The sequence below is a fragment of the Limulus polyphemus genome, unplaced genomic scaffold (genome assembly GCF_000517525.1).
Source record: "Limulus polyphemus unplaced genomic scaffold, Limulus_polyphemus-2.1.2 Scaffold6863, whole genome shotgun sequence".
NCBI lineage: Eukaryota > Metazoa > Arthropoda > Merostomata > Xiphosura > Limulidae > Limulus > Limulus polyphemus.
The window spans coordinates 9728-21365 of record NW_013672473.1 but is presented as its reverse complement, the minus strand read 5'-3'; the positions used below and the strand labels follow the sequence as shown (position 1 = coordinate 21365).

The following is an 11638-nucleotide window of genomic DNA, read 5'->3' as shown; positions in this document are numbered from 1 at the left end:
TGTCTTTAGCATTCCCTGTCATATCTTTTATCTTATTTATTGGTTTGAAGATAGGGTAAAGATTCTGATACTTTTTGAATACTTTATATAGAGATGAAGGACCAGCAATTCAATACGTTGATATATGGCGAGATATATTATTATTATTTTTTATATTAACGGAAATATGTAAATAACAATGAATTAATGCGAAATGGGGGAAAGTATAAAATAGTCTTGTAAGTTACTCCTGAGTATGACGTAGATCACGTTGAAACATGTACTTGAAGAGATATTTTAAAGTGGAAGCCGTACCGGCTTCAATAAAGTTTTATTGTGTAAATATAAAACGTTGTTTTTAATTATTTATTATAATTTTTAAAAAATTATTAAGCTATGTTTAATCAACATTGTTTCAAGTCATACCATTCCAGAAGATATTATAAGGTTGAAGGAAGCCTAAAGGTATCACAGTACAAATGTAGATCAGCAGTACTTGCAATCTCATGATAGGTTTTACTTAGAAAAACAACAAAAACTTGTAGCATTTCAAACTGGTGTATTCAAGTGTTTTACACTCGCATAAAAGAAACCTATCAATCTATAGTTATTTGAAGAACTTGTAGCATTCCGCCACAATTTAATTCTTCGTATTGTTAGCCGACACTGGGCAGCTTGTACATAATTTAATAAAACAACTCTATTTATACAACTGTAGCATTTGTTAAGTCATTATGTTTTACAGTGTAAGAATTACTAAATACTACACATGATATTGTGTTCTTTTATTATTAATACAAGTTTTTTTGTTGTTCAATCAGCTTATTGTATTTTGCTATTATATGATTGCATATTGTAAAAACATGACAAATATGCAGCTGAATACGCATCACAGTGTCAATCATCCTGAATTTCACAGAGCTGGAACTTCAAAGGGGTCTAGATTAACTTCCAGTACAAGCTTTATTACCATTATCCCTCAGTTTCAGGGTCTTGGGTTTGATTTACACTGTCACCTAACTTGCTCACCAACAGCTGCAGGGGTTGTTTTTGTTATGTAAAAGCTACAAAAACTATCAACCAATCTCATTACTTCTGAACAGCTGACTAAAAGAAGGCATTTGTCTGGCAGCACCTAATACCAACCCTTGGGCTACTTTTATGTTAAGTGAAATGTACACTTACTGTTGGTTCTTTTTTATACTGTGTTATGTTTTAATTTATAATTACATAGCTGTATTCTATAATTTTAAAGAAGGGAGAAAATCTGTTTTTAAATTGTAATTTGTAATTTCTACAACTGTATTCATTAGTTTTAAATAGACTATACATTTACTTTTTCTACATTGTTTATATGTTACATATGAAACCTACACTTCTTACTTTCCTAAGTTTGTGTACTGATGGAAGTTGTGACAGACACTAGCATATTTGGGATTCGCAACTTTCTGATCACTGGAAAAATGCTCACAAAGCAGGGTTCTTTTTCCACTTATTATAGAAGGAAATAAAGTGGAACATATGCCAAATTAAAATAAGTTTATAAACAAATACAAAAATAATATCTGGCAAGTGTTTCACTTTGTATTCTTCTACATTTTGTATTTTCCTCCATCACACAATTCTTTTATTACCAGAACTATTCTTTATCCACTCAGTCATGCCATCTTTTTTAACTATGTGATAAATTACTAATGTAAATGTACTAATAAATTTCCAATAAACATTAACAAGATAAATAAATTGATACTTGCAAATTTTTAATGTTACATTAATCATTTTATTAACCCTTGCAAGCGGTCTCTGGCAATTTGGAAATCGACTCACGAATTTCACTTGTACAACAATACCAGCGGTAACTCTGAGATTTCTTAATGTATCCTCTCAAAAACTGGTAAAGTTTTGTTAAAGATGACAAGCATCTTGTACACAAATAATGACTGGTTTATAATTAGGTGTTTTTACAAACTGAGTGCAAGGTGATTTTTATTTTAAGTATATAAATACTTTTCTTATCTTATAGTTTTCATATTTCATTTGCATAACCTCTAGAACCTCCTAAAAGGATATCAAAAGCTTTTTTAAAGTAAATGTTTATATATTTTCATTTTCTCTACCATATCACTAACACTATGAAATAGAAAAAACAAAATATACCTTTTAATTTTTGGTAGAATATTTTTTGTTAAATTCATTATTACAGGTCTTTTCTTTTTCACATACAGTTAGTTTTTAATGTTTTATTTTCCTTTCTTGTACTTTACCACTTATTAATCATCTCGTCACAAGGCAACAGTGCCATCGAGGCATATTACAGTTTCTTTGGGGGACATGCCCAACCCTTGAGAATGGAAGTAAAGTATGATGTATATTTAAGAATGTTTAAACCTTTTAATTATGCATTTTAAAACATAGCTAATATAGAAGTTTTTTGAATTTCCTTAAATTCCATCATCAGCATTAATACCGCAATAAAGTTAGTTCATAAAATCTGAACTACAAAAACAATTAGCATTAACTGAGCTTTCATATTCAATTGGAAGTTTAGAAAGAATATGACTGAATAGGAAAACTTACTCAATGCTAATGTTGTTTTTTGTAGTTCAAATATTTTGATTTAACTTTTGTTTTTAAGATATTAACACTGACGATGGAATTTAAGGAAATTCCAAAATGTCCATATTAAAGATGTTTTTTGGTATTACCGTACTTTTAATATTTATTATAAAACTTCATTTTCCACCTGATGAATCAGTTGCAAATAGCTAACACATAACTAACTAAAATATAAAAGTAAGACCTAAATACAATTTAAACTGTATCTCTAACAATAACATATTTAGGTAAGAAACAAACACAAGTGTTATAGCTGATCAAGCAGCCAACAACACTACAGTCAATTTCATGTAACCCATGACAACAAGTGCATACCAATTTCAAAATAGCCATTGTTAAGTCATAGTTAAAATGACCTCTTCCTAATGACTATACATGTGTACGTAACGTCTACATGTAGACTATAAAGCTCAAACAAATTTGTTGAAGGTAGGCATGGCAGCTGTCGAAGAAATTTATTACTTGTTTCAACTGTATTTATTCAGAGAACTTTGAATATAAACATAGTAGATACTTAAGCAGAATAAACCATTTCTGCTTATTTCTGTCACTGATTAGTTTTAAATTTGCCCAATGATTAACATATGTCTAGTATATATATGGAAAGCATTACAGATGCTTATGTTGACTTGCATGAAAAACAAGTAAGCTGCTGAATGGTGACATGTAGTGCAAGTACATGTTGGTCAATATGTTACGTGTATGAAAACGGTTTTTTATCATATATTTGAGCCTGTTTGCATATATATTTAATCATTGGCAGAAATAAGTGAAACACCCAGAATTACAACAGAATCTACAAATCTACATCATACCATGTGATGTGAAAAACATAATGAATCCATCTTTTTCACTGGTGTTGGCAAAGAAATATCTTGCAGTTAACCCTATATCTACAAGTGGGGATGAAAATATGTATGTCATGACCTTTTATATAGTTATGTTCAAAATTTTTTATTGAACAGTTTTCTTTCCAATGTGTCAATAAGCCTGGCATCAAAACAGTTTATAATTCAAATTTCTAAATTATCTAAGCTTTAATTTTAATTTTAAAAGGAAATATTTAAATACATTCTCAAACTTCACTTGTCTGTATCATGTGACACAACTTTAGTTTGAATTACCCATTTTTGATTTTATTTTCTACCCCTTTAGGTTCTTTTTAATTTGCCACCAATTATCCACTTACCCTACACACTCTCCTACAGTAAACATACTGCTCTAATTGAAAAATGACAATGACACTTTTATTAAGCCAGCTGATAAGGGCAGTGCCACTGTCATTCAAGACAAGTATGACTGCATCAATGAAGCTTACAGACAATTTAATGACATAAACCACTATAAAAAGGTAGATTTGGACCCCACTCTGCAATTTGTTAAAACTACTGAAGACATGCTATGTAGTTTACAGAAAATTCAACACACCAGTCATGAAACTTTACAATTTCTTTCCCTTAAACACCCAGTTCGAGGTCACTTTTACATGCTATCAATGATACAAAAACCGAACAATCCTGGTCATCCGATTATTTCCAATTGTGGTATGCTTACTGAAAACATATCTGCTTACTTTGATCACCACATCAAAGACATCCCTCTACATTTGACATCATACATTAAAGACATGACACATTTTCTGATTATGATTGCTGACATTAACAGCAAGAGAAAACTTCCTCCAAACACTATTTTCTGCACTAAGGACATTTCTTCTCTTCACTCAAACATTCCCCATGATGAAGGCTTGAAATCTCTACAATCTTTTTTGTTGAAACTAGGCAAATGTAACACTCAAATTATTAAAGACTTAACCAGTTCTTACATTTAATGGTTGTGAATTTAATAATGAATTATATATTCAGACAAAAGGCACAGCTATAGAGACCAAGATGAAACCAAACTGTGCAAAAATTTTGTATGGGAGATTTAGAGCCAAGACTGTTGGAAAGCTGTACAGACAAACCAACCTTTTGGAGATGCTACACAGATGAAATTTTTTTTCATTTGAGTAGGAGACAAAAATTCCTTACTCTACTTCTACAGAGATGCAAACTTCTTCCATTAAATTCACTCTAGATTATTCCACCTAACATTAAGAGATGGTGTTCTACATACTATTTTGTACCAAAACCAACTGATAGACCATAATACTTCCATTTTCAAAGCTGTCACCCTCCACACATCAAATCCAATATTACATTCAATCAAGCACTCAGATCAAAGAAAATCTACTCTGACAAAAAGGAAAAAAGACCATTTATTCTCCTGAAGAAGAATAGTCAACTATTTGAAAGCACTTGAGTTTTGGGTGTTTTTTGTTTTTAATTCATTACACTTACCCTACAGATATTGTTAAGCCATAATAAAAATTTATAGCTATGTCAAATCTTTCTTCTCAGCTTCACTAAAGATGCTGGTAATTGAAAAATGCGCCTTACTAAATCAATCCAAAATTTTCTTGAAATTAATAACACATATTCATATTCACTCAAAATAAGCATAAAACCATGAAGAACATATCAACCATTTTTCAGTTTGTGTGAGTCTTACAAGCAGTCCTACAGTCTATTTCCTATAGCATTGACATATCTCTTAATCTTTTCAAAAAAATACCCAAATATTTTAAACAAAACATGTTTTAACTCTTTACACTTACTTGAAGGACTCAAACAAGTTTTTTACAAAAAATATATTTTCAAATAACTATTTTGCAACTAAATATCCTGTCTAGACACTACTATTAAAACATGGCCTATGCAGTTACAGAATTTTTGTAAAGATATTTTGTGCAGTTGAATACAAAGTAAGCAAGGCAAATTAACTAATTTTAAAATTACTAATGAATGATCACTTAATACTGTTTACATTTAAAATCATTAGAACCAGACATGGTAATGATGAAGTGTAGGCCTAAAATGTTTAATTTAAAAATAAAGTATTTTGAAACGCACTGTTTGTCAGAAAGGCACATCTAACCCCCCTACACAAGTCTTAAGAATTCAAACATGTATTTTGTTTAAAGTAGTTGACTATTTCATTAAATACTGGGGGATATAAAAACAAGGAACTGACAAAAGATAATAAGGTGAATGACAGGGTGGACTGTGGAGACATTTCTTCATACTATTTGTTGTGTCAACACTCAGATGTACAAGTAATCCAACAACTAAGACTGTGACATGCTTTCAAAGTTCAAAGAAATACTTAAAATTCATCATGACACTTTTGGTACTTCTGTGTAAGAACTGATGCTATGCCCCTTCCTAGTCGTGGGCATTTATGTTCATAACAGCAATAATATGAAACTACTTACATATGGGACAATAATGAAACAGTGTGAAATTTGTAATTGTAGTATATTAACTACAGTAACTTATTAATATGTAGAATTTCAGCACTGAAAGAAATGTTGAAATAAATTCTTTATTAAATGTTAAAAATACTAAGATATTTCATTTCATTAATAAACACAAATTGTAAGGTCACACTGTGTAAGGTCACATTAAACATTCTTACAGCCAGAAGAATATCAAATAGTAAACAATTCATTAGACCACAATATAGATGTATGACATTCTACATATTACACAAGTCCGCAAATAAATGTCCTATATAAGCAACGAGATACAGTGTGTGCGAGTCTTGCATTACTCACACAACAAACAGTATCTTGGATGACAAACTTTACATAACTTTTAGTGCAGTTTTATCAATTTTAGCCAATCATTGTTTCTCTATCTCATTTGTCTTGGTATGATGCAATTGCCTCTATCTCAGCTTGGAAAAGCCAGTCTAGTGATCTTAACATAAAATGAATTTTTTTTAACTGTAAAAGCCTATAAGGCTTTCAATTCAGCAGACTTGAACAAATGATAAAACCTTAGCTGGATGTTTTGCTATTAGAAAAGATTTATGTCAACAATTTCTGACACATTTATACTCTAGATTTTCTATAAAATTTGTTTCATCAGTTTATACTTAATTTGAATTATAATACTGCAGTATGAGAGAAAATGTTTTTTGTGGAACAAGATGCAGTAGACTCGGACTATTTTTTCACAGTATGTTAAATTAAACCTCCTGCTTAACAATGAAAAAAAAAAGTCAGCTTATAATTTTTGTATGATAAATAAGCTATTTTTATGTACATCATTGAATGTAAACAAAATGAAAGTCCATGAGTTGTTTTTCAAATCAAAATAAAATTGACATTTACAGTTTTATAAGATAAAAGCTTACAGGAAAGTTTTTTAATAATTGAGGAAGACATAAAAACCAGCAATTGAAATATACAACAAAGTTAAGCATTTTAAATTGCTCTTTAAAAAAAAAAAACTACCACAATGAAATCTTTATGAATTTTTGAAGGTGTGAATTCATACAAATATCACATATAAAATAAGATTCTATTTGCAGAAGCTACATAATCTATATAAATTTCAGCTGAAGTTTCAAACTATTTCATTCAGTTTTTTGTTTGTTTTACAAAGCAATAAAACTACACATGTGCATCAAATCATCATATCCAGGAGTTTTAAAGATATTGTTTGGTTATTTTTGATGTAATGAGTCAAGCCTCTTTCATAAATTTATAATCAGATTTAATGATTTTATTTTAAGTTTAATATTAACAAGTCTGTTTAAGCTACCACACAGCTCTGAAATATAGTATTTGAAATAAATGTAAAAATCCCTGTAAGTTTGTCATTATCAGGGTAACATACAGATTGTTGCCTTACTGGTGTCTGCAGTAGCAATGGCAATATCATTTTGTTAACCCTCTAGATTCAGGTAGGTAAAAGTGTGCATGTCACAACCTTTTAACTGTTACTTGCAAAATTTAATTAAAGTACTTTATTATCAACGTATGCCCATAAACTTGGTGTGAAAACATACTTAATAACCCAAATTCTAATATTACATAAGCTTTAGTTTCTTAATTTCAAAAGGAAATATTTAAATATATTATCAGTGTTCAATTTTCTGTATAATGTCATTTGTTTGCTCCAAATTGCACAATTTAGTTAATCTTTCCATCCCTATTTCAGCTTCCAAGTTTTAATGCAAATTACACACTTATATTATAGATATTTCTAAGAGATATCTACCTTTATAGCCTTCAATTATCATATTTCACTTCAATATAAACAAGAAAGACCAATCAAGATGCCAAACACCATCCTCAAAATAATATCCATAGATCTCTCCAACATCATCAATAGGAGGAGAAGATTAGAAGATTTTGATATACTAATTAGATATAATGCTAGCTCATTCTCAACAGCTTTTGAATTATTTAGCATACATACTCGAAGTAGCTATCACCAAGTTCAGTTTAACCAGTTAAGAAAAATATTTCAAACTTATAGCTTAGTTAGTTAAATTGTAATAGTTACAGGACATTATATGCTTTGTGTGTTATTATTTTGTGTTCTAAATTGAGTATTTGAAATAAACAACAATCCTAGCAAAATTAGGGCTAACTTTTCTCAGCGTCGAGTCTTTCAAGCAAAAAAAAGTACAAGACCCACACTTATGTACTGAAATTTTCATTTTATGTGGATATTTTTTTTTATCTATTATTATAAAAATAACTAAAATATAAAAATATATTACATTAGCTAAAAAAGCATGAATGAAAAAAAAACAGAAAAACATTTCTCAGGGAGGTACTCATACGAGAAGCTCTTGGATTACATAATTCAGTACCATAACTTGAGCTACGTATTCATCATGAGATTTCTAGCTCGTTACGTGGGTTTTATAGTTAGATACGGTTCAAAGAATAATAAAATTAAATAAAACTAATGTAAACTGTTATGAGCCTGAGGCTTTTCAGGATAAATAATTATAATTTTCTGTTACACCCTCAATCATTCTAGAAAGAAGTAAGAGTAACTTAGATATTTTTTGTGGTGGTTCGGTGGTTAAGTTTGGTCAAATGAATAGACCAGGCCCATAAATTATTAGGGTAAAGAAAATAAGAAGTAAAATATAAGGATTTACTGATAAAAACATTTGATTTTATTTAACTTAAATTTTAAAAAGTGTGAAACATTATGTAAATGAAATATGACAACCACCTTGCACTCAGAATAGTCAAAAATTCCTAATTTTGGCATGTGATAGTATTTGTTTTAAAACCACATAAAGATATCTTTATTTACTCAAACTTCTCTAAACAAGACCACAATATTTTGATATTGATATTGAAAGCTAATTTAAACAAGTTACACCTGAATAATTTTGTTTAATCAGCGCATACAGATCTTTTATATCCAAGAGTAAAAATCCTCCAATTTCATTTGTAAATAAGAATGTTTGAAATCTATGAAATTGCATAAATTATTTCTAGTATAATATATGCAACCAATACATTATTAAAACCTCTTTCTGAGCTAGGTAACTTATGCTTCAAGTCAGAACTATGAGAGTTGTTTATAAAATGCAGTTAGTACACCATCACCCTCTCAGGCTAAAGGTCAGAGTACCATTTTATGAAAAACTAAATTATGCTTGATAATAACATAACAATATGCAATGAAGGAATGTCAAAGTTTAGAGCTATCTTCATTCAATTAGCTGACAATAATAAAGGCCTAATTATGTCAGACCTAAATAAAAATCGTGAATGCAAATCATTTTGACTCGTTATATAAATTAGAAAATCTTACCTCTAATACACTGTCATCTCCTAATGCCCAGCGTGACTGCTTATTATGGTAATTCTGAAACGCGGGATCTGTTTGTGGTCGCTGAAAAAAATATCCAACCATTGCATCGTCTTGGGAACGCGTCGCTCCGTGTCGCACGAAGTGGACATTGTTCATTTCCGACTGACCGTTGGCGAGCATTTCAGGCGGTCGGGTTTCCCATACCACTTCATTCATACTGAGAAAAATGTGAAAATTTCAGGCTTTTAAGATCCATCATTTTATTGTTTTATAAACTAACTTTGCTACCATTTCCTCTTATTTGTCCATGGATGCATATAAAAACGTTTTAATTTAAAAAACCGTTCACATAATTACTATTACTAACAATTTTCACTACGTAGCCTACCTGAACCCTAATACATAGGCTTAACCTGTGTAATGGCGTCAATTCTCTAAATTATCCGCTACAAAGTCTGACATGTAATTAAATTTTATGAAAATATTTACAAATATTAATCGAATAATTCTTTTTTTATAAAAGTAACATTTTATTTACCTTTATTGAAACGTAACATTCCGTGATGTAGTGGATTTTAAGGACACTACTCTTACATCAAAACATGGCGCTAGACATGAGTAAGATAAGTTTATTGTATACAATTACGTCATACGATTTGGTTGCTGCTCGATATCTCAGGCGCAACGAAGGTAAATAACCACCGCCCACTTGCGTCTTGAACAAATGAAAGGAGCTAAACTCTTTGACCCAAAATACAGTTTATTCAAAACTTAGTTATTTCTAAGACCATTTTAAAGTGATTTAGCTATATATGTAAAAGTAAAGTACGTATGCGAGATATGATACCTTTTGATATTTCATCCAAAAATTTAGAAAAATTACATGCAGCGAATTTACAAGTTCAACTGCGTTACGAAGTCACAATATTATTCGAGTTTTTATTGGGTTTGATATTTGTAATTTAGTAAGGCTAAATAATTAAGGAGTCGGGATCAATAAGAAAGCAGTATTTGACAATAAACTTTAGATATAATTATAAATCAAGAAAGTGAACAATTCCTTGCTTAAATTTTAAAACGTCTTTCGAACTAAATGCTACTTTCCAAAAGACCATATTGTTTTGTTGTTAGCACAAAGCTACATAATGGGCTAGCTGCGCTGTGTCTACCATGAGTATTGAAACTCGATTTTTAGCGTTATAAGCCCTCAGACTTACCTCTGAGCCTCTGAGGGGGGAGAGTGCTCAAGACAAATAAAAACTCTGGTCTTATAATCTTTCTACTTTCGACCCCAACTCCCCGAAATTCTTAACTGGAAAATTTTACTTTCGATATTCTCAACCAATGCGCGTGTTTAAAGTTTGCAAAATATTTCTTTGTTGACAGACAAAATGGTGCCTTTACGTAACAGGTGCATGTTTTTAAAAATGATATACAAATTCACGCGAAACTCAAATATTAAGTTTACTTGTATTTATATACAAATATTCAGCATCTGTTTTTATTTCTATATTTCGTAGAAAACTAATTTTAAATTATATGTTAATTTATTATGATATGTTACTGAGACCTTACAGCTGAAAAAACCTATTTAGGTCTCCTTAAGTCAGGCCTTATGTTTTGCAAATGAGCATTGCCTCTAAAGTTGCTAAACGCATTTTCATCATGATGTTGTTTTTGTTCATAATTTCTGATCATACTTAGAATGATTTGAAACTGGTTGAGGCATTTTATCACAAGCGATGAGACTGAAACTAGTCAATACTTATTGTTTTGGTATAATATATACATATATATATACATACAGTCAGACACACATATAAGAGGTTTTTCTGCTGTTTAAACAAGTATGAAGAACAATAAAGTAATTAATGACTGGGCATTATTAATACGAGACATCGTGTTTTACATGCGTTGGGTACAAAGGTCAAAATAAAAACGTAATATGCAGTAAATAAACAAATTAATATTCCAAATTAAACATAATTTTTAGGGGACTCGAGAATTTTGTTTTCCCACATCCTTAGCTTAAAAAATGACATACTTTGCCATAATTAGTGTTACACAACATTATATACAGAGTTTCCTTAATTTGTGAAATCCTGAGAGTCGCAAAAAACATAATGGTGTTAAAGGTTGGCTTTCAAAAACCTGGCTAGGCAAGTGAGTTTCTTCAAGTTCTTTAATCCCACTGAAGAACATATACTTTTAACGCAAGTTTATTAAAATAAACATGAAAATATCGTCGCATTATGGCAGTGTGGAAGTACGATACATCAGACACGGCTCTGTTTTAATTAACGCAGATAAAAATCCGCTTAGGAAAATGAACATGTTTAAAGATTATGAATACTGTTACGTCTCCG

The 11638-nt window shown here is 30.3% G+C and overlaps 1 long non-coding RNA gene across 1 annotated transcript in view; it reads right to left on the bottom strand.

Moving 5' to 3' along the window:
* Positions 1-9938, bottom strand: part of LOC106474135 — a 27550-nt gene extending 17612 nt beyond the window's left edge. The window contains exons 1-2 of the long non-coding RNA XR_001291726.2: positions 9811-9938; positions 9273-9489 (exon numbers count right to left, since the gene is read on the bottom strand). This is a non-coding gene — a long non-coding RNA (uncharacterized LOC106474135). The remainder of the gene's footprint in view (positions 1-9272; positions 9490-9810) is intronic.
* Between the last annotated feature and the right edge of the window lie 1700 nt (positions 9939-11638).